General features: G+C 35.1%; 1 protein-coding gene across 1 annotated transcript in view; it reads right to left on the bottom strand.

Annotated features, from left to right (window-relative positions):
• Positions 1-27500, bottom strand: part of efna5b (ephrin-A5b) — a 155766-nt gene that overhangs the window by 127415 nt on the left and 851 nt on the right. The window lies entirely within an intron of this gene.

A 27500-nucleotide genomic window follows, 5' to 3' on the forward strand; every position in this document is an offset into this window, starting at 1 on the left:
TAAAGGGTTAATGTTTTAGATGGGATATTGTGCTCTAAACAAGACCAAAAATCTTGATTTATGAACCTGTTAAAACCCCATTTGCCCATTATATCTACTTACAACTATAGTTGCCGCTTGGACTTTTGACTAAGTGAACAAAAAACTATCGATCTCTTGAGAGAATTGTTTTGTTTGGATGATTCTAGAGACCTTCACCATTATGTAGATATATATATATATATCAACAAAAAATACTTATTAATAACATGAAAATAACCTTTCTGCCTTTGCGATGCTTCCTGGAATACGAAGTTGGCACTGGCAGCCTTATGTGACAGGAAGGAAGTAAATAGCTTTTTTTTTCTCTTGAAATCCTTTATTTGGTTGTTTTCTTGCGTGTCATTGAGATATAAAACATTGATAATATCTAGAAAAATAGGAAAACGACAACTATACACTGCGGCCACTATAGTTAAATGGGTTCATTCCTTTACATCTGAAATTGGTTTTGTCATGTGTTTTAATGCATTTTACTTACTAAAGGCGTATATGTATTATAATTGTGCTTAATCATTCAACCGTACAATGCATTATAAGGTGCATTACAAGGCATAATTAATGCATTAAAATACTTTTATAATGCATTATATATAAAGGCTTTAAACATTGTTTAACTGTTAATGTGCCTAAATTGAAATTTTTCACCCATTGAAATTTGTAGTTGTAGTTATCGTTATCGTTATAGGTATTGTTAGTCATCATCGTAGTTATTTTTATTTTTGTTATAGTTATAGTTATCGTTATATTTATTGCTATCGTTAGTGTTAGCGTTAGCGTTATCGCTATCATTATAGTTATAGTTATCGCTATCATTAGTGTTAGTGTTATCGCTATCATTATAGTTATCGCTATCGTTATAGTTATCAATATAGTTGTAGTTATCATTATCGTTAGTTATCGCTATCTTTAGTGTTGTCGCTATCATTATAGGTATGAATATAGTTGTAGTTATCGTTATCGTTATAGTTATTGCTATCTTTAGTGTTATCGCTATAGTTAAAATTATCAGTATAGTTGTAGTTATCATTATTGTTATAGCCATCATTAAAGTTATCGTTATCGCTATCTTTAGCGTTATCGCTATCATTATAGGTATCAATATAGTTGTAGTTATCATTATCGTTATCGTTATAGTTATTGCTATCTTTAGTGTTATCGCTATCGTTAAAATTATCAGTATAGTTGTAGTTATCATTGTTGTTATAGCCATCGTTATAGTTATCGTTATCGCTATCGTTAGCGTTGTCGCTATCGTTATAGTTATCAATATAGTTTTATTGCTTTTATTGTGCTTAATCATTCAACCGTACAATGCATTATAAGGTGCATTACAAGGCATAATTAATGCATTAAAATACTTTTATAATGCATTATATATAAAGGCTTGAAACATTGTTTAACTGTTAATGCGCCCTAATTGAAATTTTTCACCCATTGAAATTTGTAGTTGTAGTTATCGTTATCGTTATAGTTATTGTTAGTCATCATCGTAGTTATTTTTATTTTTGTTATAGTTATAGTTATCGTTATATTTATTGCTATCGTTAGTGTTAGCGTTAGCGTTATCGCTATCATTATAGTTATAGTTATCGCTATCATTAGTGTTAGTGTTATCGCTATCATTATAGTTATCGCTATCGTTATAGTTATCAATATAGTTGTAGTTATCATTATCGTTAGTTATCGCTATCTTTAGTGTTGTCGCTATCATTATAGGTATGAATATAGTTGTAGTTATCGTTATAGTTATTGCTATCTTTAGTGTTATCGCTATAGTTAAAATTATCAGTATAGTTGTAGTTATCATTATTGTTATAGCCATCATTAAAGTTATCGTTATCGCTATCTTTAGCGTTATCGCTATCATTATAGGTATCAATATAGTTGTAGTTATCATTATCGTTATCGTTATAGTTATTGCTATCTTTAGTGTTATCGCTATCGTTAAAATTATCAGTATAGTTGTAGTTATCATTGTTGTTATAGCCATCGTTATAGTTATCGTTATCGCTATCGTTAGCGTTATCGCTATCGTTATAGTTATCAATATAGTTTTATTGCTTTTACTGTGCTTAATCATTCAACCGTACAATGCATTATAAGGTGCATTACAAGGCATAATTAATGCATTAAAATACTTTTATAATGCATTATATATAAAGGCTTTAAACATTGTTTAACTGTTAATGTGCCTAAATGCGTCCACACAAAGAGGCATGTAATGCAAAAGTAAACATTCGATTTTGATGTAGAAAGACTTGCATCATCATATTCACAACCGTCTATTGGAAAGTTTGAATGGCAAACGCCTTCACATCTCACTCGTCGAGCAGCGAGGAGACTTTAATTAAAGACGAGCGGCCACTTCATCTGAGCTTATCTGGAGATGCAATCGGACTGTGTTGCCTCCTCAACCGCTGTCCATTACAGAGAGAAAAGCCCTTTCTCTGAGCTTTAATCACAATGCAGATGTGATATTGACCGGTCATTCTGTGAGGCAGGTAATGGCAGCAGGATATTAAAAAAGAGAAAGAGAGAGCGGGGAGGAAAATCAATGTGCTGTGCTTTAATTCTGCAGGCTCATTTCTCAGCGCAGGTGCAAAAGAGCGTTTCACGGGACACGGAAAAGCTCCCAAACGCTCCCATTGGGCGAACTCTCGGGGGGGTTCGGTGGGAATGAATAGCGTCCGCTGACCGGGCTGTTTATTTGCACACACAGTCTGAGTTTTAACACCCAGGAATTATGCAAATCGTGTAACAGCACGAACACACCCATTGAAATTTGGCAGGGGCTATTTACACTAAAGTGCAAATCTGCTGGACCTTCTGCCAGCTTCAGTGCACAGGGTCGGTATCCCAGTGAAAACGCCTGGAATAAAGCCAAATAAAATGTGTTTTTACTCGATTGGGACACTATTTCGCCATTGAGACGACTGGGGAAAGTGTCCCAATTCACCTAAATTCACCTCTATGTTGAATTTGGGTTGCACTAAAAAACAATAGTAATAATAACAACAACAACTGACACATAATTAATAACTAGAGAAATAAAATAACAGTTAAAAAAGGGAAAATGAGTGTAAATAGTGGCATAAATCAAGTATAAATAGACACAAACAGCCTCTTGTTTAATGTGCAAACACAAGTACTGTGCTTAAATGACAAATGCATTTATGTGATGTGTTTTTAGTGCTAGTAATATCTGATATCTGAGCTATGCTGGACACTGTAAACAGATTTTGCACGTCTTCAGGCTCGTTAACACCATGAGCGATGATTATAGGGATAACGATAAAGATATACAGCACCGGAAACATTAAAGATTTTTAATGTTTTTGAAAGTTGTGTCTTAATCTCACCAAGGCTGCGTTTATTTGATCAAAAATACAGTAAAACAGTGATACTGTGAAATATTATTACAAAATAGGGCTGCAACGACGCGTCGACGTCGTCGATGACGTCGACTACGAAAATACGTCGACGTGCGTGAAATGCGTCGACGCGTCGGCGGCACATTATTTACGTTCTAGAATGGAACAGAAGATCTAGAATAATGGCAGCTTCTGCTCCCGGGCATAGTGAAAATGATCATTTATCATATAAAGCCAGACCGCGACATTCAAAAGTGTAGGAGTACTTTAAACAGAAGCCGAATAAAACTGTGCTTTGTTCGCTCTGTAACGCCGGTTTCACACTGCGCGCGCAGGCAGAGCAGGAGCTGTGCGCGTGGAGAGCGGGAGCTTTCACACTGCAGTCAGTGTTGCCAAGTCCGCTTTTTTCCGCGGAATTGGGCTACTTCTACACTGTTGCCGCGGGCTGTGTCTCATGTCCGCGGGTTGAAGCAAAAAAACACACATATTTAACCCCCCGAACGCGATGTTTACCAGAGAACCTCCCCGAAACGCGATTGGGCTTGTTTTGGGCTAGTTTTGAGTAACGAATGGGTGGGTTTTGTTGTGTAAACCTGGCAACCCTGCTGCCAGTGTTCTCTCTCGCAGCTGAACCGTGGCGCGTGTATTGCAACAGACGGTCACATTTTCCGGTGTTCTTCTCCGACCCCAGTACGTCTCGTGCTTTTATTTATTATGGGCTGCATATATCTGCTGTAAATGCGACCTGGTTCCGCTCTGTCCCAAACACATATGCATAATAACTTGTTGTATATAGGTAGTTTACATGATTAAAGTAACATTAAAGTTAAGATATGCCTCTAGCTTTAATAATTTAAATGTGTCTTTGAAGTTTGGGCAAAAACTTCTGGCAGCTTTAGTCGTTGTTTATGCACATGTATCTTCAAAATAGACGACTAGTTATACATTAACACTATGCTGAAAGCTCCTGTATGTGAACCTTTTGCAGATAAATACAAGTGCATTTTCGTTTACTATTGACACAAATCAATAAGTAAATCATACTCAACTACTATAGTAAACAACTTTTCCTAATTAGGCCTACTCTGTATACATTTTATGATGAATAGTATCATTATATATTATGTTTAAAAAGCTTCTTGTGTTCATATATTTCATTATAAAATGGCATACTATGTACACTACCCTTCCTGAAATACAATTAATATTGTCATCATTCATTGATTTCATGTTAAAATAATATACAAATTCACTACCCTCTTTTAAATACAATAATCAGTAAAAAAGAATAATAAGATTAATCTGGAAAAATAATCGTTAGATTAGTCGACTAATCGAAAAAATAATCGTTAGATTAGTCGACAGAAAAAATAATCGTTAGTTGCAGCTCTATTACAAAACAACAGTTTTTTCTATGTGTTAAAATGTAATTTGATGCTCAAGAAACATTTCTGATTATTGATTATTGATCGTGTGCTGCTTCATTTTTTTTTTGATGAATAGAAAGTTCATCAAACATAACAGAATTTATTTGAAATATAACTTTTTTGTTACATTTATTAATTTCATGAATCATTTACTGTCATTTTCTAATCAATTTAATATGATTTTGCTGCATAAAAGTATTAATTTTTACAATATTTTACAATCATTTAAAAAAAAAATTAAAGCAGCACTTTTCAACTTTTCAACACTGATAATAATCATAAATAATCATTCTTGAGCATCAAATCATCATATGAAATTGTGACTTGTGAAGGATCATGTGCACTGAAGACTGGAGGAATGATGATAAGTTCAGCTTTGATCCGATAAGATTAATTATCGCTATCATTATAGTTATCAGTATTGCTATCGCTATCGTTACCGCTATTGCTATCGCTATCGTTACAGTTATAGCTATCGTTATAGTTATCGCTATCACTATCGTTGGCATTAGCGTTATCGTTATATTTGTAGTTGTAGTTATCGTTATAGTTATATTATAGTGATAGTTATAGTTATAGTTATCGTTATCGTTATTGTTATTGCTATCACTATCGTTAGCATTAGCGTTAAATTTGCAGTTGTGGTAATCGTTATAGTTATCGTTATAGTTATAGTTATTGTTATCATTATAGTTATTTTTATTTTTGTTATAGTTATCGTTATAGTTATCACTATCGTTAGCATTAGCGTTATCATTAAATTTGTAGTTGTAGTTATCGTTATCGTTATAGTTATCATTATAGTTGTTGTTATAGTTATAGTCATCATCGTAGTTATTTTTATTTTTGTTATAGTTATCGTTATATTTATTGCTATCGTTAGTGTTAGCGTTAGCGTTATCGCTATCATTATCGTTATAGTTATTGCTGTCATTAGTGTTAGTGTTATCGCTATCATTATAGTTATCGCTATCGTTATAGTTATCAATATAGTTGTAGTTATCATTAACGTTAGTTATCGCTATCTTTAGTGTTGTCGCTATCGTAATAGGTATCAATATAGTTGTAGTTATCATTATCGTTATCGTTATAGTTATTGCTATCTTTAGTGTTGTCGCTATAGTTAAAATTATCAGTATAGTTGTAGTTATCATTATTGTTATAGCCATCGTTATAGTTATCGTTATCGCTATCTTTATAGTTATCAATATAGTTGTAGTTATCATTATCGTTATAGCCATCGTTATAGCCATCGTTATAGTTATCGTTTTAGTTATCATTATAGTTATAGCCATCGTTATAGTTATCGTTATAGTTATCATTATAGTTATAGCCATCGTTATAGTTATCGTTTTAGTTATCATTATAGTTATAGCCATCGTTATAGTTATCGTTTTAGTTATCATTATAGTTATAGTCATCGTTCTTAGTGTAAACGGGACACGTTTCTGTGACACTCCAGTCATCTGAACCTGCTCTTTAAAATGCTGAAATATAAAGAAATGTCTAATTCTACAGGACATATTGAACTGCAGTTGCTTTAAAGAAAAGCTTTCCTTGTACAGTGAATCAGCTCCTGTCTGCGAACAGTGTGACTGTGAGCGGGGCTTCAGAGCCACTTCTGTGCTTTTCTCTGAGAATAAAAGAGCCACATGAAGAAGAAAACCCCAAAAATAATAATCTCATTAAAGAGAAAGTCCTCTTTGAAGCGCGCCTTCTCTCAGTAGCTCCTATGACCTAGATCGTGTTCATTCTAGTAAGCACCAGATCAAGGCAACAGAAGTCAGATTTAACAAAGCATTTCCTCTTTGTGCATAGCAACGCGTTGCGTCTTTCCTTATTGGCTCATTTGTGCGTTCACGTTGCTGGAAGATGGTTGTGTCTGCGCTGGTTGGTTGGTTGGTTGGTGGCAGAAGCTCCAGCATTGCGTGCCAAAAGCCATCAGGGAAAAACTCAAAAGCCAAAGTCACGTGATTCACTCAACCCACACGCGCCCCCCCGCTCTCTGATCTCCAGACACCGGCCACTTATCCACGGGCCGGCCCCATACCTCCACCCAAACCATGAGGAGAGACTCTCCACTGTCCTACACATCACACAACCACTGAAACCCTCAAGACAACAGCGCTTTACAATGAGACTCTCATCCGCAAACACACCATGAGTCTAGAAATATTAGAGCGTTTACTCTTCAAAACACGCTAAAATATTATTTAGACAACAAAAAAACACCTACTATGAAGAATCTGATACATAACCCTGCATTTCACAGCTTGTTGGTCTATATAATACTCAATAAAAGTAATATATCTGCTAATAAACTGCTAGAAATCAAGAGAAGCCACAAGGACAAAAAAATGATATACGATCATTATTATCAAGATGAATAGTGTGTGTGTGTGGGTGTGTGTGTGTGTGTGTGTGTGTATGTGTGTGTGTGTGTGTGTGTGTGTGATGGGTAGGTTTAGGGGCAGGGGCAGTGTGTGTGTGTGTGTGTGTGTGTGTGGGTAGGTTTAGGGGCAGTGTGTGTGTGTGTGTGTGTGTGTGTGTGTGTGTGTGTGTGTGTGTGTGTGTGTGTGTGTGTGTGTGTGTGAGGGGTAGGTTTAGGGGCAGGGGCAGTGTGTGTGTGTGTGTGTGTGTGTGTGTGTGTGTGTGTGTGTGTGTGTGTGTGTGTGTGTGTGTGTGTGTGTGTGTGTGTGTGTGTGTGTGTGTGTGTGTGTGTGTGTGTGTGTGTGTGTGTGTGTGTGTGTGTGTGTGTGTGTGTGTGTGTGTGTGTGTGTGTGTGTGTGTGTGTGTGTGTGTGTGTGTGTGTGTGAGAGAGAGAGAGCTTTATCTTATAGTATCTGGGTCAATATCCCAAAAAAATAATCTGAAATAAAATAAAGCCGATCTGAAATACAGTCAGAATTTATTATAAAGTTATTTTGTTAAGATATTTTGGATCAAATTGTGATATAAAGTGGAAATCGAGAGAAGCCACAAGGACATTTATATAAGAGTATAAAAATATGATATGTGATTATTATTATCAAGAAAAATATATATTTTCAAGATAAATCATGAGATGTGTCATGAAAGAATTTGAGTATAAAATGTGTAATATAATGTATAAAAATAATTTTCTGCTAATATATATTTATATATGTGTGTCACACACACACACACATGCACACATACGCGCGCACACACACACACACACAGACACAGACATGCACGCAGGCACGCACACACACACTCACACACACACGCGCACTTACACACACACACACACACATACAAACACAGACACACACACACACACACTCACACACACACACACACGCACAGACACACGCACACACTCACAACACACAGAAACACACACACACACACGCACACACACACACACACAGACACACACTCACACACACGCACGCACAAACACACACAAACACATAATATATATATATATATATATATATATATATATATATATATATATATATATATATATATATATATATATATATATATATATATATATATATATATATATATATATATATATATATATATATATATTGATATATATTGATATATAACTTTGCAGAAAAGTTTTTGTATACATTATAATATATATATATATATATACCAAAAATAACCTGAAATGAAATAAAGCAGCTCTCAAATAAAGTCAGAATTTATTATAAAGTTAATTTAATTTAATTTGGATCAAATTGTGGTAATATACATTACATATACAATATATATATATATATATACATATAATAACTGGCCCATAATAACAATATAAGTGAAAACTAAAATAATTATAGAGAATTTATCTAAATAACTTGGACCGAAACATGCTTTGTATAATAAAATGAGCAGATAAAGGCACTATATTAGATAATTGCAGTTCTTTTGGTTGGTTTTAATGTGACGTGCAGATCACGCTGCTGATAAAAGTTCCTTTAAGTGCCGATACTTTCTATAATTTAAAAGAGTTCATTAGCCGAGCTCTCACTCCTAAAGAATGCAATTATTGCTTTCATAATTGACAGTTACATCTTTTTAATTACATGATGGCTCAAGCTATAATGAGGCGAGTGAATGATGCAAGTAGCAAAAAGTCAAGAAAATAATTATCAGTGGGTTTTATCAGCGGGGTGCGATCGCTTCCACGGCGTGTGTGTGTGTGTGTGAATCCTAAACAAGCGGAGAACTCAATTAACACCCCAGCAAGAGCAGACCAAATAATCCATAAACGCCCGAGGCTGCTCGAATCTGTGGAAACACAACCGTACGGGGGTCCACGTGTACAGGACCCGCGTTAAACACACAATATTCCTCATTAGAATAAAGGGGCGGAGTTAAACTGCAGTTCATGGACTGGCCACTAGAGACAGACTTCAGAAGGAGCAGAATCTCATTGAGCTCATGTTAAAATGGCCAACTTTACAGCAGAAGAACACATGTTTACAGTCTGGGACAAACTGTGCTTTTGGTCTATACGGCTAATGTTGTCCTTCATGACGACTGTGAGGGGGGGGGATTATTTTATAACTCATTCGTTTACATTATATAAAGCCTTAAAGTTAAACTAATTAAGGGCGTGGCCACTTTGAGTGACAGGTGGATTGCCGTTTGTCTGCTGTCTGTTAGTCATCACCTCAGCTCCGCCCACGTCCCGCCTCTTTTCTGTTTTCTGTTTCTTTTATAGTTATCGTTATCACTATCGTTAGCATTAGCGTTATCGTTAAATTTGTAGTTGTAGTTATCGTTATCGTTATCATTATAGTTATCGTTATCGTTATCATTATAGTTATCGTTATAGTTATTGTTATAGTCATCATCGTAGTTATTTTTATTTTTGTTATAGTTATAGTTATCGTTATATTTATTGCTATCGTTAGTGTTAGTGTTATCGCTATCGCTATCATTATCGTTATAGTTATCATTATAGTTATCGCTATCATTAGTGTTAGTGTTATCGCTATCATTATCATTATCATTATAGTTATAGTTATCGCTATCGTTATAGTTATCAATATAGTTGTAGTTATCATTATCGTTAGTTATCGCTATCTTTAGTGTTATCGCTATCATTATAGGTATGAATATAGTTGTAGTTATCATTATCATTATCGTTATAGTTATAGCTATCTTTAGTGTTATCGCTATCGTTAAAATTATCAATATAGTTGTAGTTATCATTATTATTATAGCCATCGTTATAGTTATCGTTATCGCTATCTTAAGCGTTAAAAGCCTTAAAGTTAAACTAATTATGGGCGTGGCCACTTTGAGTGACAGGTGGATTGCCGTTTGTCTGCTGTCTGTTAGTCATCACCTCAGCTCCGCCCACGTCCCGCCTCTTTTCTGTTTTCTGTTTCTTTTATAGTTATCGTTATCACTATCGTTAGCATTAGCGATATCGTTAAATTTGTAGTTGTAGTTATCGTTATCGTTATCATTATAGTTATCGTTATAGTTATTGTTATAGTTATAGTCATCATCGTAGTTATTTTTATTTTTGTTATAGTTATAGTTATCGTTATATTTATTGCTATCGTTAGTGTTAGTGTTATCGTTATCGCTATCATTATCGTTATAGTTATCATTATAGTTATCGCTATCATTAGTGTTAGTGTTATCGCTATCATTATCATTATAGTTATTGCTATCGTTATAGTTATCAATATAGTTGTAGTTATCATTATCGTTAGTTATCGCTATCTTTAGTGTTATCGCTATCATTATAGGTATCAATATAGTTGTAGTTATCATTATCGTTATCGTTATAGCCATCGTTATAGTTATCGTTATCGCTATCTTTAGCGTTAAAAGCCTTAAAGTTAAACTAATTAAGGGCGTGGCCACTTTGAGTGACAGGTGGATTGCTGTTTGTCTGGTGTCTGTTAGTCATCATCTCAGCTCCGCCCACGTCCCGCCTCTTTTCTGTTATCTGGGAAAGATGGCGACGGCCAGCTCGACACTACCAACCACCGACCAATCAGAGCAGAGTGTGCTTTTCAGAAGGCGGGGCTTCATAGAGCGTTACTGACAGACTGGGAAGAGAGGAGCCGCAACAACGGAGTATATGCGGACAATAATGCACGCAAAGCGTCTTTAATATTTGGACATGCAGTAATGCTGTTTTGGTGATGGTGCACATCAATAACTCATGTCTTTTTTTTGGCGATGTGACGTGTCTTCTGAAGGTGCTCTCACTGAGAAAGCGCTCATAAATCCTCTTTATACGTTTCCTGGACGCGCAGAGACTAATGCGTCTATCAGATGCTTTATGGCTGCATTGTAGCTGCTCATACATGCCATAAAAGCATTGTAAAGTCTGCTTGGATGGAGTGCTTTTCTTTAGACCGCTAATTGCTCACGCAGCAAGACTCATTTTTACGGCTGTATTACCTCATCTCTTTATGGAAATATTTATGCTTCTGTCCAACGAATGATTTTGGATGGAGGTTTGTCTTTTAACTGGCTGGATTTGGCCAGAGATTGCACGATTTGATCAACAAATAAGCAAATGAAGAAATACGGTGTGTTTTGGCAGTGCGTGCGTCACCGTAAACATGCCCTCATGCATTTGTTTCTCAGGTGTCGTGTTCACCTGAAGATTAAGAGTTTCCCACAAGCGTGTTTGTAGCCGTTGTGTTGGGTTGCTTCTTAAGCTCACAGGCTAGTAACTAAACCCCAGCACTCTTTGTTCAGGAACACAAAAGACATGGTTTCCGTGGCTGGGAGTTGGACGACTGAGGGTTGGCAAGGTGTAAAACAAACTCAACCTAAGGCCATGCGCGCACTTTTAATTTGAGACGGGCCGTGTTTCTGCCAGGTAAATCTGCGCCGCACAAAGGGAGCACTAGAGGAGAAAAGAATGAGACTTAATTAGAGGCCGCTAACTAATGACGGGGTTTAAGCTTTCACTTTAAGAGCGGCCGCTGGAATGTGTTTCTGTAAAACTCATGTTTTCTGCATCGTCACACTGTATTTACGTTTGGCTATTGTGAAGGGATTTAGAATATATAAGTCTCATTTGCTCACCCGTGCTGCGTTTATACAGTAAAAATAGTGAGATAATATTCCAATGCAAAACATCTGTCTTCTATGTGAATATATCTTAAAATGTAATTTATTCCTGTGGTTTTCAGCATCATTACTAACCAAGGCTGCATTTATTTAATCAAAAATACAGTAAAAAAATTAGATTTTTTTTTTTTTAGAATTTAATACAGCTGTTTTCTATGTGAATATATCTTAAAATGTAATTTATTCCTGTGGTTTTCAGCATCATTACTCACCAAGGCTACATTTATTTGATCAAAATACAGTAAAAATTATGAAATATGTATTTCATTTAATACAGCTGTTTTCTATGTGAATATATCTTAAAATGTGATTTATTCCTGTAATGTTCAGCATCCTTATTTATTTAATCAAAAATACAGTAAAAATTATGAAATATTTTTGGTATTTTAATACAGCTGTTTTCTATGTGAATATATCTTAAAATGTAATTTATTCCTGTGATGTTTAGCATCATTACTCACCAAGGCTGCATTTATTTAATCAAAAATACAGTAAAAATTATGAAATATTTTTGTAATTCAATAAAATTGTTTTCTATGTGAATATATCTTAAAATGTCATTTATTCCTGTGATTTTCAGCATGAGTACTCACCAAGGCTGCATTTATTTAATTAAAAATACAGTAAAAATGTTGATTTTTTTTTTTGTAATTTAAACAGCTGTTTTCTATGTGAAAATATCTTAAAATGTAATTTATTCCTGTGATTTTCAGCATCATTACTAACCAAGGCTGCATTTATTTAATCAAAAATACAGTAAAAATTTTGATTTTTTTTTTTTTAGAATTTAATACAGCTGTTTTCTATGTGGATATATCTTAAAATGTCATTTATTCCTGTGATTTTCAGCATCATTATTCACCAAGGCTGCATTTATTTAATTAACAATACAGTAAAAATTTAGATTTTTTTTTTTGGTAATTTAATACAGCTGTTTTCTATGTGAATATTTCTTAAAATGTAATTTATTCCTGCGATTTTCACCATCATTACTCACCAAGGCTGCATTTATTTAATCAAAAATACAGTAAAAAATTATAAAATATTTTTGTAATTTAATACAGCTGTTTTCTATGTGAATATATCTTAAAATGTAATTTATTCCTGTGATGTTTAGCATCATTGCTCACCAAGGCTGCATTTATTTAATCAAAAATACAGTAGAAATTATGAAATATTTTTGTAATTCAATAAAATTGTTTTCTATGTGAATATATCTTAAAATGTCATGTATTCCTGTGATTTTCAGCATGAGTTCTCACCAAGGCTGCATTTATTTAATCAAAAATACAGTAAAAAATTATGAAATATTTTTGTAATTTAATACAGCTGTTTTTTTATGTGAATACATCTTAAAATGTAATTTATTCCTGTGGTTTTCAGCATCATTACTCACCAAGGCTACATTTATTTGATCAAAATACAGTACAAATTATGAAATATGTATTTAATTTAATACAGCTGTTTTCTATGTGAATATATCTTAAAATGTGATTTATTCCTGTAATGTTCAGCATCCTTATTTATCTAATCAAAAATACAGTAAAAATTATGAAATATTTTTGTAATTTAATAAAGCTGTTTTCTATGTGAAAAAATCTTAAAATGTAATTTATTCCTGTGATGTTCAGCATCATTATTCACCAAGGCTGCATTTATTTAATAAAAAATACAGTAAAAATGTGGAAATACTTTTGTAATTTAATACAGCTGTTTTCTATGTGAATATATCTTAAAATATAAGATATGTTCATATTCATATTTCGGTGGAAACATGATACACTACCATTGAAAAGTTTGAGGTGAGTAAGATGTCTTTTTTAAAGGACTTATTAAAATGATCAAAAGTGACATTAATGTTACAAAAGATAATGCTGTCCTTTTGAACACCGTTTGCAACATTAATAATAATCATAAATGTTTAGCGAGCAGCAAATCTGAAGGATCATGTGACGCTGAAGCCTGGAGTAATGATGCTGAAAATCCCAGGAATAAATTTCACTTTACTGTGTGTTCACAAAGAGAACAGCTGTTTTACATTACAAAAATATTTTACAGTATTTCTGATCAAATAAATGCAGCTCGAACTTACTCCAAACCCGCAAGTGTAAAATCAGGACGAAAATGACAAGTTACTGCCAACGACGCATAATGCGCAGCTCTATAAACACCTCAACGCTGGAGCGTCAGTATAATTCATTTAGCATGTAGATCTGATCCTGATTACCACCGAGATCTGTTCTGACCAAATGCGGCTGGGGGAAAAAAAAAACAGAAAAACGTCCAATTACTTTTGCACCAGATTGTCTGAAGAATGCTTTGAAACAAAACGCAAAGCCACAATTGATGCCAGCCATTTTTGTGTGTGCACTCTCTAGTCATCGGCAGGCTGTAAATCTTCAGAGAGTCGATATTCCAGCTCGGCTCAATGTCAGCGCTGGTTCCGCCTCCCCGTCCCGAGATTGTGTCTGACCCCTGCACGCAATCCTCCCGCCCGGACACCCCTCGCTCGCTCGCCTGCCTGCACTTTCCCTTCACATTACTTCTGCTATTCTAACTTTTCCACTTCTGAGCAGCATCAATTATGCACTAGAATAACACAGGCCCCAGCCCGGGCGATATGACATAAAGGCCGATTATGGGCGTGAATAATTCAGGCACCTTCGTGCCATGTAGCTCTTACCAGCGATACGGCGACAGAGGCGGTGTGAGGAGCGCTCCTGCCGCTTTTAGCTGGAGGGAAAGTCGTATTGTTGAGTTTCTGGGCATTGAGAAACTCTGGGACACTTGGCTGAGAGCGACACGCCGGTGATGAATTGCTGGGAAAGGGGAAAACATTGCAATCCGCTTGAGAAATCTGCCTTTGCACGGCAAGAAATACGCGTTTTGTCTTACAAAATATCGAAACATTCTTAAATCAAGATGACTGAAGATATTGAGTGTGAAAAATGCAAATATCAGATACAGAAAAATCCATTTAATTCAAAGGGAAAACAAGCAGATTTGTTCTGGTTTTAAGCACAGACTTGCTCCAGTGAATGCATCTTGAGTTAAGAACGTTTACCTCGCCATTAAACACACGTGCAAACGTAACATCTGAACCCTCAGATTTCACCGCCACCTTTGCCGTTTCACCGCGGCCGCCTTGACCTCATTTCTTCAGGATTGCGTGCGAAGGTTTGCCAGCACAGCTCAACTGTGAGATCACAAACAGCTCTTAATATTTCATACACTCGCCACCATCACACTCCGCTTCACTGTCTGCACCAATCAAACGGCAGGAAACGCTGCGCTTCCATTGGCTGATCGACACCCCCAAAACAAAGTCCTTCAGGTCGAGACAGAAGATTTTACACACACACACACACACACACACACACTGAAACAATGAAAGCCATGTCCAAACACAGCTATTAAAACATTATGAATGTGGAAATCATCACAGTACAGATTTGATATATATATTTGGTCAAATGCACCCAAAAATAATTATGAAAAACAAAAAAAATACATAAAATTCATATTTAAATAATATTTGTTAATTAAGCATTTGTTAATTAAACATTGAGTTTCAATGAGTGCACAATATTTAAATGCAAAATCATATTTAATAATTATGAAAAACAATATTTGCTAATAATTTGCTTATAATTATATCTATATATATATAAAACATAAAATTATAATAAAACATTTTGTGAAATAGTTCTAGAGTTTAAACTTAACAGTCAACTTCCCAAAAGTATTTAATTATATATAATATATTATTGTTATTATTATTATGATTATGATTTATTGTTGTTGTTATTTAATGTAAAATGTATTTAATAAATGCAAATATTTAGTCAAATGCTCTCAAAAATGATTATGAATAACAATGAAACTAAATTAACTAAATTTAAATTTGAATTATTTGCTAATCAAACACTTTTTCATACAAACATAACTCTATATATTTTATCATTTTATATATAAACATAAAAATAAATAAAATTATAATAAATTTAGCTAAATAGTTTAATCTTACCTGTCAACTTCTTAAAAGTACTTAATTATAAGTTGATAATAATTAGGGCTGTCAAAAGATGAATCGCATCCAAAATAAAAGTTTGTGTTTACATAATACATGTGTGTGTACTCTGTTCATTATTATTTATATATAAATACACACACAAGCATGTATATATTTAAGAATTTTTTTTTATTTTTATATATAAAAGATTTATATTTATATAGATTATATAAAACACTATATACATGCAAATATTTCTTAAATATATACATGAATGTGTGTGTATTTATATATAAATAATAATTAACAGAGTACACACACATGTATTATGTAAACACAAACTTTTATTTTGGATCGCGATTAATCTTTTGACAGCCCTAATAATAATGTATTATTATCATTACCTATTTTAATTTTAGCAGTGCAGATTTCTATGGCTAAATCATTTCTTCTTGAATATTTAATTTCATAACTAGTGATGCATCCGTTATTATATTTACACGTTTCAGTAAATTAATTAATTAGAAGATTCCTGATGGTTAATACACACACGTACACTTTTAAATCTCCGAAAATGCGGGGAAATATCCCGGGACAGATCTTTCCCTCATCACGTAGGCGAGCATTTCATATCTGTAAGATATTTGTAGTTTAGACGTCCATGAATCACCATCTGGACGTGCGTGATTGGGCCGGTGGCATTAGCTAACCACAGTAGCCACAACATTGGGCCTAAATCAAACACTCGGGTGCAGGAGACACCCCGACAGCCCCCTAAAGCCCTGAGCCTATTACAGGAAATGTAAAGGGCCAGTAATCCGCGATTAGTCCAGAGAGAGAGGACAGAGAAGCCGCCCCAGATGGCCTTTCCGTGCGGACCGGGCCACTGAGCACCGAGGGGGCCAAAAAACAGCTCAAGGTTTGGGAAGCAGAGAGATCAGCGGCCAAACAAACACGGCTTTAGAAACAGATGCTAAATATCCTGGCGGGACACGGCCAGCCCATCATCTTCAGGAGCGCCCGGTCAGAAACTCTGAGGGAGATTAGAGAAGGACAATTAATCGTTTCTCAGGCGCTGAAGGAAACAGTCCGGGGCAAATTTATAACCCAACAGTTTCTGCAGACTTCCAAAGACACTCCAGGGTTCCTCTTAAGTCTTATTTATCTCATTAGGCCTTTAACACTGATTAATATGAATGCCGAATGTGAGCAGGAAGGTTTCTATGGAGGAGAGGAAGGGGGATTAAAGAGGAAAGGGTTTTGTGTCAGTAGACAATGAGCCGATGGCTTTTTAAGCCCTTTAGTGACTCCACACCATTAGCTCATGAATGAGGAGACCTCGAGTCACTTCAGTCCCAGAGACGCTACACAAACAAACCTCTGTCCGACCCGCTCCAAACATCCAGCACATCTCGTCCGGCTTCAGCACCGCAAAACCACCAGAGCAAACTTACGCCTGTCGAACATGAGCGCAGACACTTCTTTATTTACACTATCAAATCAACTCAATCCATCCATTCATTGTTTAAATAGCATCTTTTTTTTTTCCAAGTAAATATTAAAATATATGATAATATTAAATACAAAATACAAAAATTAAGATTGAGTGTATCTGATCAAATAAATAAAATATTTAAAATATATATATATAATTTATTTATTTTATCAGATGCACTCGATTCAAGATCTAAAGATTGCTTAAATGATTCAAATAAAAGTAAATATAAATTCTTCCTACATTTGAATTCTTTACAAAAATTTTACTTAATTTATTTTTTTTAAAAAATAATTTTAAATAATACTAAATAAATACATTTATATAATTTTGTTTTTTATTTAAATTGTTTTATATATACACACACACACACACACACACACACACACACACACACACATATATATATATATATGTATATAATATATAGATATATAAATTATTTGAATTTATAAAATAAATTCAAAGTCAAATTAAAAACTTTTAAATAAGTGTATATATATTTTTTATTTAAATACAAATGATTCAAATATAAACGTATTTTAATTTTTTAAAATAAAAATATTAAGAAGTTTATATATGTGTGTGTGTATATTCGTGTCTGTGATTGTGTGTGTGTGTGTATTCGTGTTTGTGTGTGTGTGTGTGTGTATTCATGTTTGTGTGTATGTGTGTGTGTATATTCGTGTTTGTGTGTGTGTGTATGTGTGTGTGTGTATATATTCGTGTCTGTTCGTGTTTGTGTGTGTGTGTGTGTGTATTCATGTTTGTGTGTATGTGTGTGTGTATATTCGTGTTTGTGTGTGTGTGTATGTGTGTGTGTGTATATATTCGTGTCTGTTCATGTTTGTGTGTGTGTGTGTGTGTGTATTCATGTTTGTGTGTATGTGTGTGTGTATATTCGTGTTTGTGTGTGTGTGTATGTGTGTGTGTATATAGTTGTGTCTGTTCGTTTTTGTGTGTGTGTGTGTGTGTGTGTGTGTGTATATTCGTGTGTGTGTGTGTGTGTGTGTGTGTGTATATATATATTTGTGTCTGTTCGTGTTTGTGTGTGTGTATTCGTGTTTGTGTGTATGTGTGAGCCTGTGTGTGTGTATATATATATATTTGTTTCTGTTCATGTTTGTGTGTGTGTGTGTGTGTGTGTGTGTGTGTGTGTGTGTGTGTGTGTGTCTGTGTGTGTGTGTGTGTGTGTGTGTGTGTGTGTGTGTGTGTGTGTGTGTGTGTGGGCATGTTTTCGTGAAATATCAGGACACAAATGTGTATAATGACATGGGTATTACAAAAAGAGGGTGAAATATGAGGACGTTCCCCATGTCCTCACTTTTCAAAATGCTTATAAATCACACAGAATGAGTTTTTTTTCACAGAAAGTGAACTGCACAGTCTCCTGTGAGGGCTAGGTTTAGGGGCAGGGGCAGTGTGTGTGTGTGTGTGTGTGTGTGTGTGTGTGTGTGTGTGTGTGTGAGGGTTAGGTTTAGGGGCAGGGGCAGTGTAAGGGGATAGAAAATACGGTTTGTACGGTATAAAAACCATTACGCCTATGGAATGTCCTCACATTTCACAAAAACAAACATGTGTGTGTGTGTGTGTGTGTGTGTGTGTGTGTGTGTGTGTGTGTGTGTGTGTGTGTGTGTGTGTGTGTGTGTGTGTGTGTGTGTGTGTGTGTGTGTGTGTGTATATATACGTGTCTGTTTGTGATTGTGTTAGTGTGTATGTGTGTATGTGTGTGTGTATGTGTAATAAAATAAAAATAAAAAAATTATATCTAACTTTATTTAAATTTAACATTCATTATAAAAATAAAAAAAGTTTTTACACTTTTGTGAAGAATTCATATACGGGCCGCACCAACTACATTTGAAGCATTTAAGCAGAATGGTCCCGATCAAAAGCTCTTCAGATCTTCAGTGGATCTGCTCCACACGCGGGGCAATCAGACTGTTTTGGGAAACGAAAGGCAAATCATGTTCCTTTATTCTCGGATCCGCAAACCACCACAAGTCTTCACAGTCGCGGCCCGGCTGATACGGCCCCCCCTCAAACCATCACCAAACCCCCACACACACACACACACACACACACACACACACACCCTGAAGACCGGAGCGCGAGGAGGACAAAGCTCAGTTCTGGGGTTAATCCTGTCGGCTTAGGGCTCGTCACAGACCCTGAGCTCCAGAATGTCACCTACATTGTTGGAGGAAGCCCGGTCGCAGCGGCCAGACACATGCGTCCGTGAAACGCCGTTTGGCGTGGGAGAAGGATGTAAACGCTGAGAGTATTACAAGCAGGACCATGAACCCCTCTCCATTCACCCCCTTTATCCTCTCCCGCTCTCCTTTTCTCTAAATACATGCATACTTTCGGCCCGGGTTGTGGAGAGCCGACAGCGAGAGGAAACAATAGTGGCCTTTCAGAGCGGCCGAGGCCTGGCCCAGAGGAAGAGAGAGAGGAACCGGCTCAATATTTACAGCGGCCCGCTCCATCTCTTCACGGCCCGGAGAGGTTCGGTTCGTCTGTGTGTGCCGGAGTAAACACTGATGCACGTTAAAAATGATAACATAAGAGATCCATAAACATATAAATAATATATAGTTCATGTAAACATTCCATTTAAATGTGAAGCTGTGTATTTGGGCAATCTAGGGTTTGAAACATGGAACATTAATGATAAAAAACTGCTGGCGATACTTTTGGCAGCAAGTAAGAAATCTGTTACACAGAAATGGTTAAAAGTAGACCCACCCACCATTGATGAATGGATTGATATTGTCTATGAGATTTATGTTATGGAAAAGATATCCTTTTCCCTCAAAGTTGAAAAAGAAAAATGTTATAAAATTTGGACTAAATGGACTGAATATGTCAAACCAATTAGATCTGATTTCATTTGACTATACTGGAGCTTTGTGTATGTAGACCTGCCCTCTTTATATGTTTTAATTACGTGAAGTGGTGCGCATCCCGGGTCGGTTCTGTTTAGTTAATGTTCTTAACTGGAATAAGTAGTGAAAATCTCAGAAGGGCAATATCCATACAATATGGACAAACTCATCTAAAATATCTGAATCCATCCCTACCAATGTACTTGAACAACTAAAGCTGTAATTAATGTATGTGATGGGAATTTGCCTTTTCAAATAAAAAGATAATTTCAACAACAAAAAAATGATACCATGCAAACTCGCTGTGTGTGTGCTGTACTTATGGCGGGTTACACTCAAAAAAATAATTTGTTGAATTTACTTCAAAAAGCTGCGTCAAAAACTATATTGAGTCATTTTTACAAATAACAATTTAGTTACACGAACAAAAGAAAGTCAAGTCAAGTCAAGTCAATGCAAACCATTTGAATTTGTCACTGTTACATAATATTTATATGTGCAGTTAACATGATAATATTATGATAAATGTATTAAAGTTTATTATGTTGGGTGAACACATTTATTGATCTACAAGCATAAGTGGAAAACTATTAAATATAACACAAAAAATGTTTAGAAACAAAATTAAAAAATAACTCAATTGAGAAACGGAAGTACATCCAATAAATGATGTACTTCCGTTTTAACATTTTTACTGTACATCTATGAAATGCACTTTCTGTAAAGCTGCTTTGAAACAATGTGTATTGTGAAAAGCGCTATACAAATAAATTTGAATTGAATTGAATTGAATTAAATGAGTGGCCACAGCCTAAAACACAGGCACTCTTCTGCATAATGGTAACCACAAAATGACAGAAACGTCCAACATAACACTTACATAAACTAACAACATCTTTCCCTTTACTGAAAAAGATCAAATAACACTTTAATCCCTAAATTGACTCTCCTAATGCAGAGAGGGAACTACAGATCCACTGCCCAGTTTGTTCGTTTCACTCAGCGATGTTAAGTTGACCGAACAAACACTTATTAAGTAAAGCTGACAATACTCATTTTTAGTAGAAACAACTCAAAAAACTCAGCTAAATTTACTTCGATTTACTAAGTAATGTGAACGAGGAGGATTTGAGTGCAACTAAACAACAGTGAAAGTTGATTTTTTTGGAGTGTACCTGCCAGCCGAGCTCTGAGAAGTGTCCCGCAGCTGCAGACTGCAGATTTATTTCCCTTAAACTGAGGTGTGAATGTGGAATGGCACGGGCGGAGCAGGCATGACCGATGCACCAGCCACATGGGCGTCATGCCACATTTAGACCAATGCAGAAACACTGAAGCATTCTCTGCTCATGCTTCAAATATCAATTCATGCACAAACATCTTTGCTTATTTGAACCATCATACGCACACTGGGAGATTATAATGCACAACACATAATGTGCATTCCTCTGTCACAGATTATGAGTTTGCGCTGGAGTAAATCAACCGAGTTATGCGGAAGAATTAGGGTTGTTAATGGACGGAAACTTTCCATGGGAACTTCATCTGGAAATATTCCAATTTGGAAACTTAACGGGAAATTGAATGGCAAGATTTTAGGACATTTAAATAAACATTTTTTTTTTTTATAAGCGGACATGTTAGGTTATTTTTTGTTGCATATTGATATATTTTCATTCTAAAATACGTAGAATAAATATATTTTTATAGCAGCAAATGTCATGCACGTGTTATTTCAGTGTCACATAATGAATAAAAAGTTCAAAAAGAACAGAATTTATTCAAAATAGAAATCTTTTATAACAATATGAGTCTTTACAATCATTTTTTTATTCATTTAGCACATCCTTGCTGAATAAAAGTATTAATTTATTTCAAAAATAAGAAATACTGACCCCAAACTAACCAAACATTAGTGTATATTGTTACAAAAAGACTAGTTTTTTTTACTTTTTATTCATTAAAGAATCAGGTTATAAAAAAATATTAAGCAGCACAACTTTTTCCAATATTGATAATAATCCTCATATGAGAATGATTAGTGAAGACTGGAGGAATGATGATAAATTCAGCTTTGATCACAGGTTATAAATGATATTTTAAAGTCTATTACAATAGAAGAACATTCTTTTAAATTGTAATAATATTTCACAATATTACAGTTTTTTCTGTATTTTTTTTAATCATGTGTGCATGTGACTGAGGATAGAAACTCAACTGAAGTGCATTAAATCTTGTCGTTTTTTTCCCATCTACATTGAAGTATAATAAATATTCCAATTTGGAAACTTAACAGGAAATTGAATGGCAAAATTTTAAATAAACTGTATCATATACAAGCACGAATATAGACATTTTGTTTCATAAGCGGACATGTTAGGTTTTGTTTTTTTGTTGCATATTGATATATTTTTTCTATGAATTACTTCTAATGAAGTAAATACGTATATTTTATAGCAGCAATTGTTATGCACGTGTTTTTTCAGTGTCACGTGATGAATAAAAAGTTCAAAAAGAACAGAATTTATTCAAAATAGAAATCTTTTATAACAATATAAGTCTTTACAATCTATTTTTTATTAATTTAGCATATCCTTGCTGAATAAAAGTATTAATTTCTTTCAAAAATAAGAAAGAAAAATAAATAACTGACCACAAACTTTTGAACGTTAGTGTATATTGTTACAAAAATACTTTTTATTCATTAAAGAATCCGGGAAAAAGTATCACAGGTTATAAAAAATATTAAGCAGCACAGCTTTTTCCAATATTGATAATAATGAGAATGATTAGTGAAGACTGGAGTGATGATGATAAATTCAGCTTTGATCACAGATATAAATTATATTTTAAAGTCTATTAAAATGGAAAAACATTATTTTAAATTGTAATAATATTTCACAATATTACAGTTTTTTCTGTATTTTTTGATCATGTCTGCATGTGATTGAGGGTAGAAACTCAACTGAAGTGCATTAAATCTGGTTGTTTTTTTCCCCAACTACATGGAAGTATAATAAATATTCCAATTTGGAATTTATAAAACTAGAATTTACATAAACAAGCATAAAAATAATAAGCGGAGATGTTAGTTATTTTTTATCAATGTTGGGGATTATTAATGAATACAGCATTTATTCAAAATAGAAAAGTCTTTAAGAAAGAAAGAAATGACCGACCCCAAACTTTTGAACGGTAGTGTATATTTGTTACAAAATACTTGTCAATACTCATCAATACTCATCAGTTATAAGCAGAAATATGAATAATATTTCACAATATTGCAGTTTTTCTGTACTTTTCGATCATGTGTGCATGTGATTGAGGGATGTGTAAGGTAGAAAGTGCCTTAAATCTCCCAGATTATGCTGCAAGATTGTTTTTCAACTACACTGAAGTTCCCTGGTATAGGCTGTAATTCTGACTCCCATTAATTCCCATTGAAAGTATCCAGTCTTGATTTCGCAACCCTAATAAGACTCAATCTGACAGCTGAAAATAAACTCTAAGCTGAAGTGCATCAGCTCCGGCGTTCACTCATGTCCGTCTAATCCAGAGCAGGATCCACACGGCATCGGCGTTTACAAAGCCTCATCTCGGAAAAGCATTTTATACATCAGCCATTGCCCCGTCCAGAGTCAACAGACAGCAAATCCCCTTTTGTCTTTATTAAATCAAATCATTGTGACATTGCATAATGTCCGTTTAAGCTCCTAATGAGCTGCGTTTTGTCCTTTATGTCATCGTGGTGATATGAATCCTCCAGACCAGGTTTCTCACGGACCTGCTGAACTCTGCCGTACACAAACCGTCTTTGAGAATGAGTTTGGACAGCAGAAAGAAACAGCAGATTTGACAGACCACGGGAGAGGTTTTACAAGTCTCCGAGAGGAAAACAGGCCGTGTCAAAACCAGTCAAGTCAGTCTGAATTGCAGCAGGATCTGTTTAAGACGGAAGAATAAGAGGCTCTGTTTTCATGTGTGGAGCCGCGGTCATATATGACTGAAGAAACAGCGGCACACGCGTGAGGAGGTGCTCAAACGCACAGAGAACACACACACACACACACACGGAGAAGTGCGCAAAGTTTTAGTTCTACGCTCCAAAAAATGCTGGGTTGAAAACAACCCAAGTTGGGTTGAAAATGGACTAACCCAGCGATTGGGTTGTTTTAAGCACACATTTAACCCAACCGATGGGTTAAAACGATCCATTCACTGGGTTAAAACAACCCAATTGCTGGGTTAGTCCATTTTCAACCCAACTTGGGTTGTTTTTAAACCAGCATTTTTTCGGAGTGTAGTTTGTGGAACTCTGAAATGTTCAATCCCATACTTAAGACCAAACTTAATCTGAGCTAAACTATGTAAAGCGGCGGTAGAAATACAATTTTAATAAATAATAGGAAAAAATATCTTTTCACACACACATATACACACACACACATTTTTATCAATAATACGCTTTTTAAATAATAAATCAAATAACATTATATGCATATATTTGTAATAAACAATACAAAATAAACAAATATTTGAATTGAAAGTTTAATAAATAATAGGAACAAATATTTATTTAAAAACACACAAAATGTAACTCGAACTCATGTTTTGGGGAGTTTTTTACGGGAAACATTATATAATAGAAATGTTTTTAATAAGTATTTAAATATGCCTTAGACAAATTGTAACTCGTGTTTTGGTGATTTTTACGGGACATTATAATAAATAATAATGTTTTGTTGCCTATATTAGGTAATAGAAATACTTTCAGTAAGCAATAAAAACAGTGCATATATATAATACAACAGACAATACAATTATAAAACACATTTGGACCTTTTATATGAAATATATAATCTTGGATGTAACATCATATATATCAATTTTTAAGCTATTTTTTGATCTATGATAGGGCTTGGATTTTAAAAAAATGATATATTAAAAAATGAAATATTCCACGTATCAATTGTAACCCGTTTTGGGGAGTTTAACGAGAAATATTATACAATAATCCTAATTTTAATAAGCAATAAGTGGAGAATCCTAAACGCAGGACTGCATTTGGTAAATCATCTTTCTCTTTTGTTGCCATAAATCAATGGAACACACTTCCAACAGAGTTGATTACATGTACGGATTTAAAAAAAAATTCACACAAAACATTGGATCCTGTCACAACAAATTTGTGGCCATTTGTGAGTGTTTGTGTGAGAGATGGGGGGGTTATTCATTTATAAAAGGTGATGGGAGGGGGGTAAATTGTTTTAATGTGGAAATGTGTCTATTGATAATTTTGCACAACTGTGAATTTAGTAACTGTTAATTTATTGTATGTTTTATTTACCTGCCCATGGACTACGGGTGGAAAATAGCCATTTGCTAAAACCCGGTGCAATGCATCTCTCCTTGTTATATACAGGGTTAATGTTTTATTGTGCACTGTCCCAGTTCAAATAGAAGAAATAATAATAATAAAAATATATGTTACATACAGATAGTAAGTGGTGTTTTAGGGACTTTTACGGGAAACATAATCACAGTTGTCCAGTAAACACTGGCCGGCGTGTTTGAGGAGAGCGAGAACACATTTCTGACCGGTTCATCATGGAACATTTTCACCAACTATCGAGTTACAGCCGAATGTATGCGGCGTTTCCGTCCAGAGGCCGTGTGACCCCTGAGCCCGGCCCGGGTCTCCAGTCGAGGAGCTCCTGAAATATCTAATTGTATTCACTCATTTTCTCTGCTCAGCATGGCACGGACAAATAAAGAGAGTGGCGGTTAAAGGGGAAGGAAGTCAGAGGGGAATCTGGCTGGCGGGGCTCTCAGGCTTGGGAAACGGTGCGGAGTCCTCATTACGGTCATTTACTGTGCCAAAGGTGCAGCGAGTAATTAACCAATTAACCATTCCTACTCATAACGCCAATGAAGTGCGGACGGCCAACAGACGACTTGCTTCGCCGGAGCCTTTGTGAGTCAATTTATGTGCCCTTCCAATATTCAGTCACAGCTCATGCGACGAACACAAAGAGAGCAGATGCACAGCTAAAAAACATCCAAACACACACACACACGCACACACGTCTTGTTCAGATCTGCTATCATGAGGGTGACCTGGACACACAACATCCCTTCCACCAGCAAAAACAAGACGATAAAACACACACTCCGGAAACCACTGGATTCTTACAGGCCCAGAACCATCTGCGCTTCTCACAACTTCTCCCAAAAAAATGGAAATATGCAAAGAAAACGTGTTATTTTCCCACCAGAATAATCACCTGGCTCGAGATCCGAGCGTCCAAATGAAACTGTGGCCCTTCAGCGTCACATATCAAATTAAAGCTGACTTTGCATTTTTTCTGTTTTAAACAAAGTGTCACATAAATAAACCGTGCTCTCCAAGCAGGGGAGAAATCCTGACCACAACACATCTGATCAGCAGAGAAACATTCAGTCTGGCGGCAGGCTTCAGACCTGTCTGAGACACTCAAACCAGCTTGAAATGTCATGTGCGACTTCAAAAATGGGACTTTTGGGTGCAAATGTGAACATCCCATCCACGTTTTAAATAGCATGCATGTGTAAATAAGCTACACGTCAATTAAAGCTATTTCAAGTTATTCTTTCTCTTTAAAACTAAATAAGAAAAATATGCACATGTACAAATAAAACAAAGAAAAAACTAAGAAATGCAACATTGTGCTATTTAAATGCATTCAGCTCGTCCTGCGATTGAGCAGTTTTTGAGCTGAGAATGACCGTGCGTCCACATGCTTTACACCTGATGATTTTAATTCATAAATTCATCTCTTGCTTCCAAAAAAAGGAGGGTAATAAACAGCATAATCCATATATTAAATGGAGGTTTTATTTAAGAGTTGACTTAATTTACAGCGCGTTCCTATATTGAAAAATGCAACCGATTAATTATATATTTGTTGTGCATCAACGATTTTATGCAAATTTGCATTTGCATTTGTGGAAGAAAAAAAAATGCATCACAGAAATCGTGAAATCCGTCAGACTGGATGAGAATAAATTACGGTAGGCAAGTAAACAAGTACATTTAAACTCATGCCAAAAAGATCGCGCGACTTTTTTTCATTATAATTTTTGCAATTCACTTTTGCTCACATGACACAAAATATGCATTCATGTAAACAGAAATAA

The sequence above is a fragment of the Gobio gobio genome (genome assembly GCF_949357685.1).
Source record: "Gobio gobio genome assembly, chromosome: 10".
Classification (NCBI taxonomy): Eukaryota; Metazoa; Chordata; class Actinopteri; order Cypriniformes; family Gobionidae; genus Gobio; species Gobio gobio.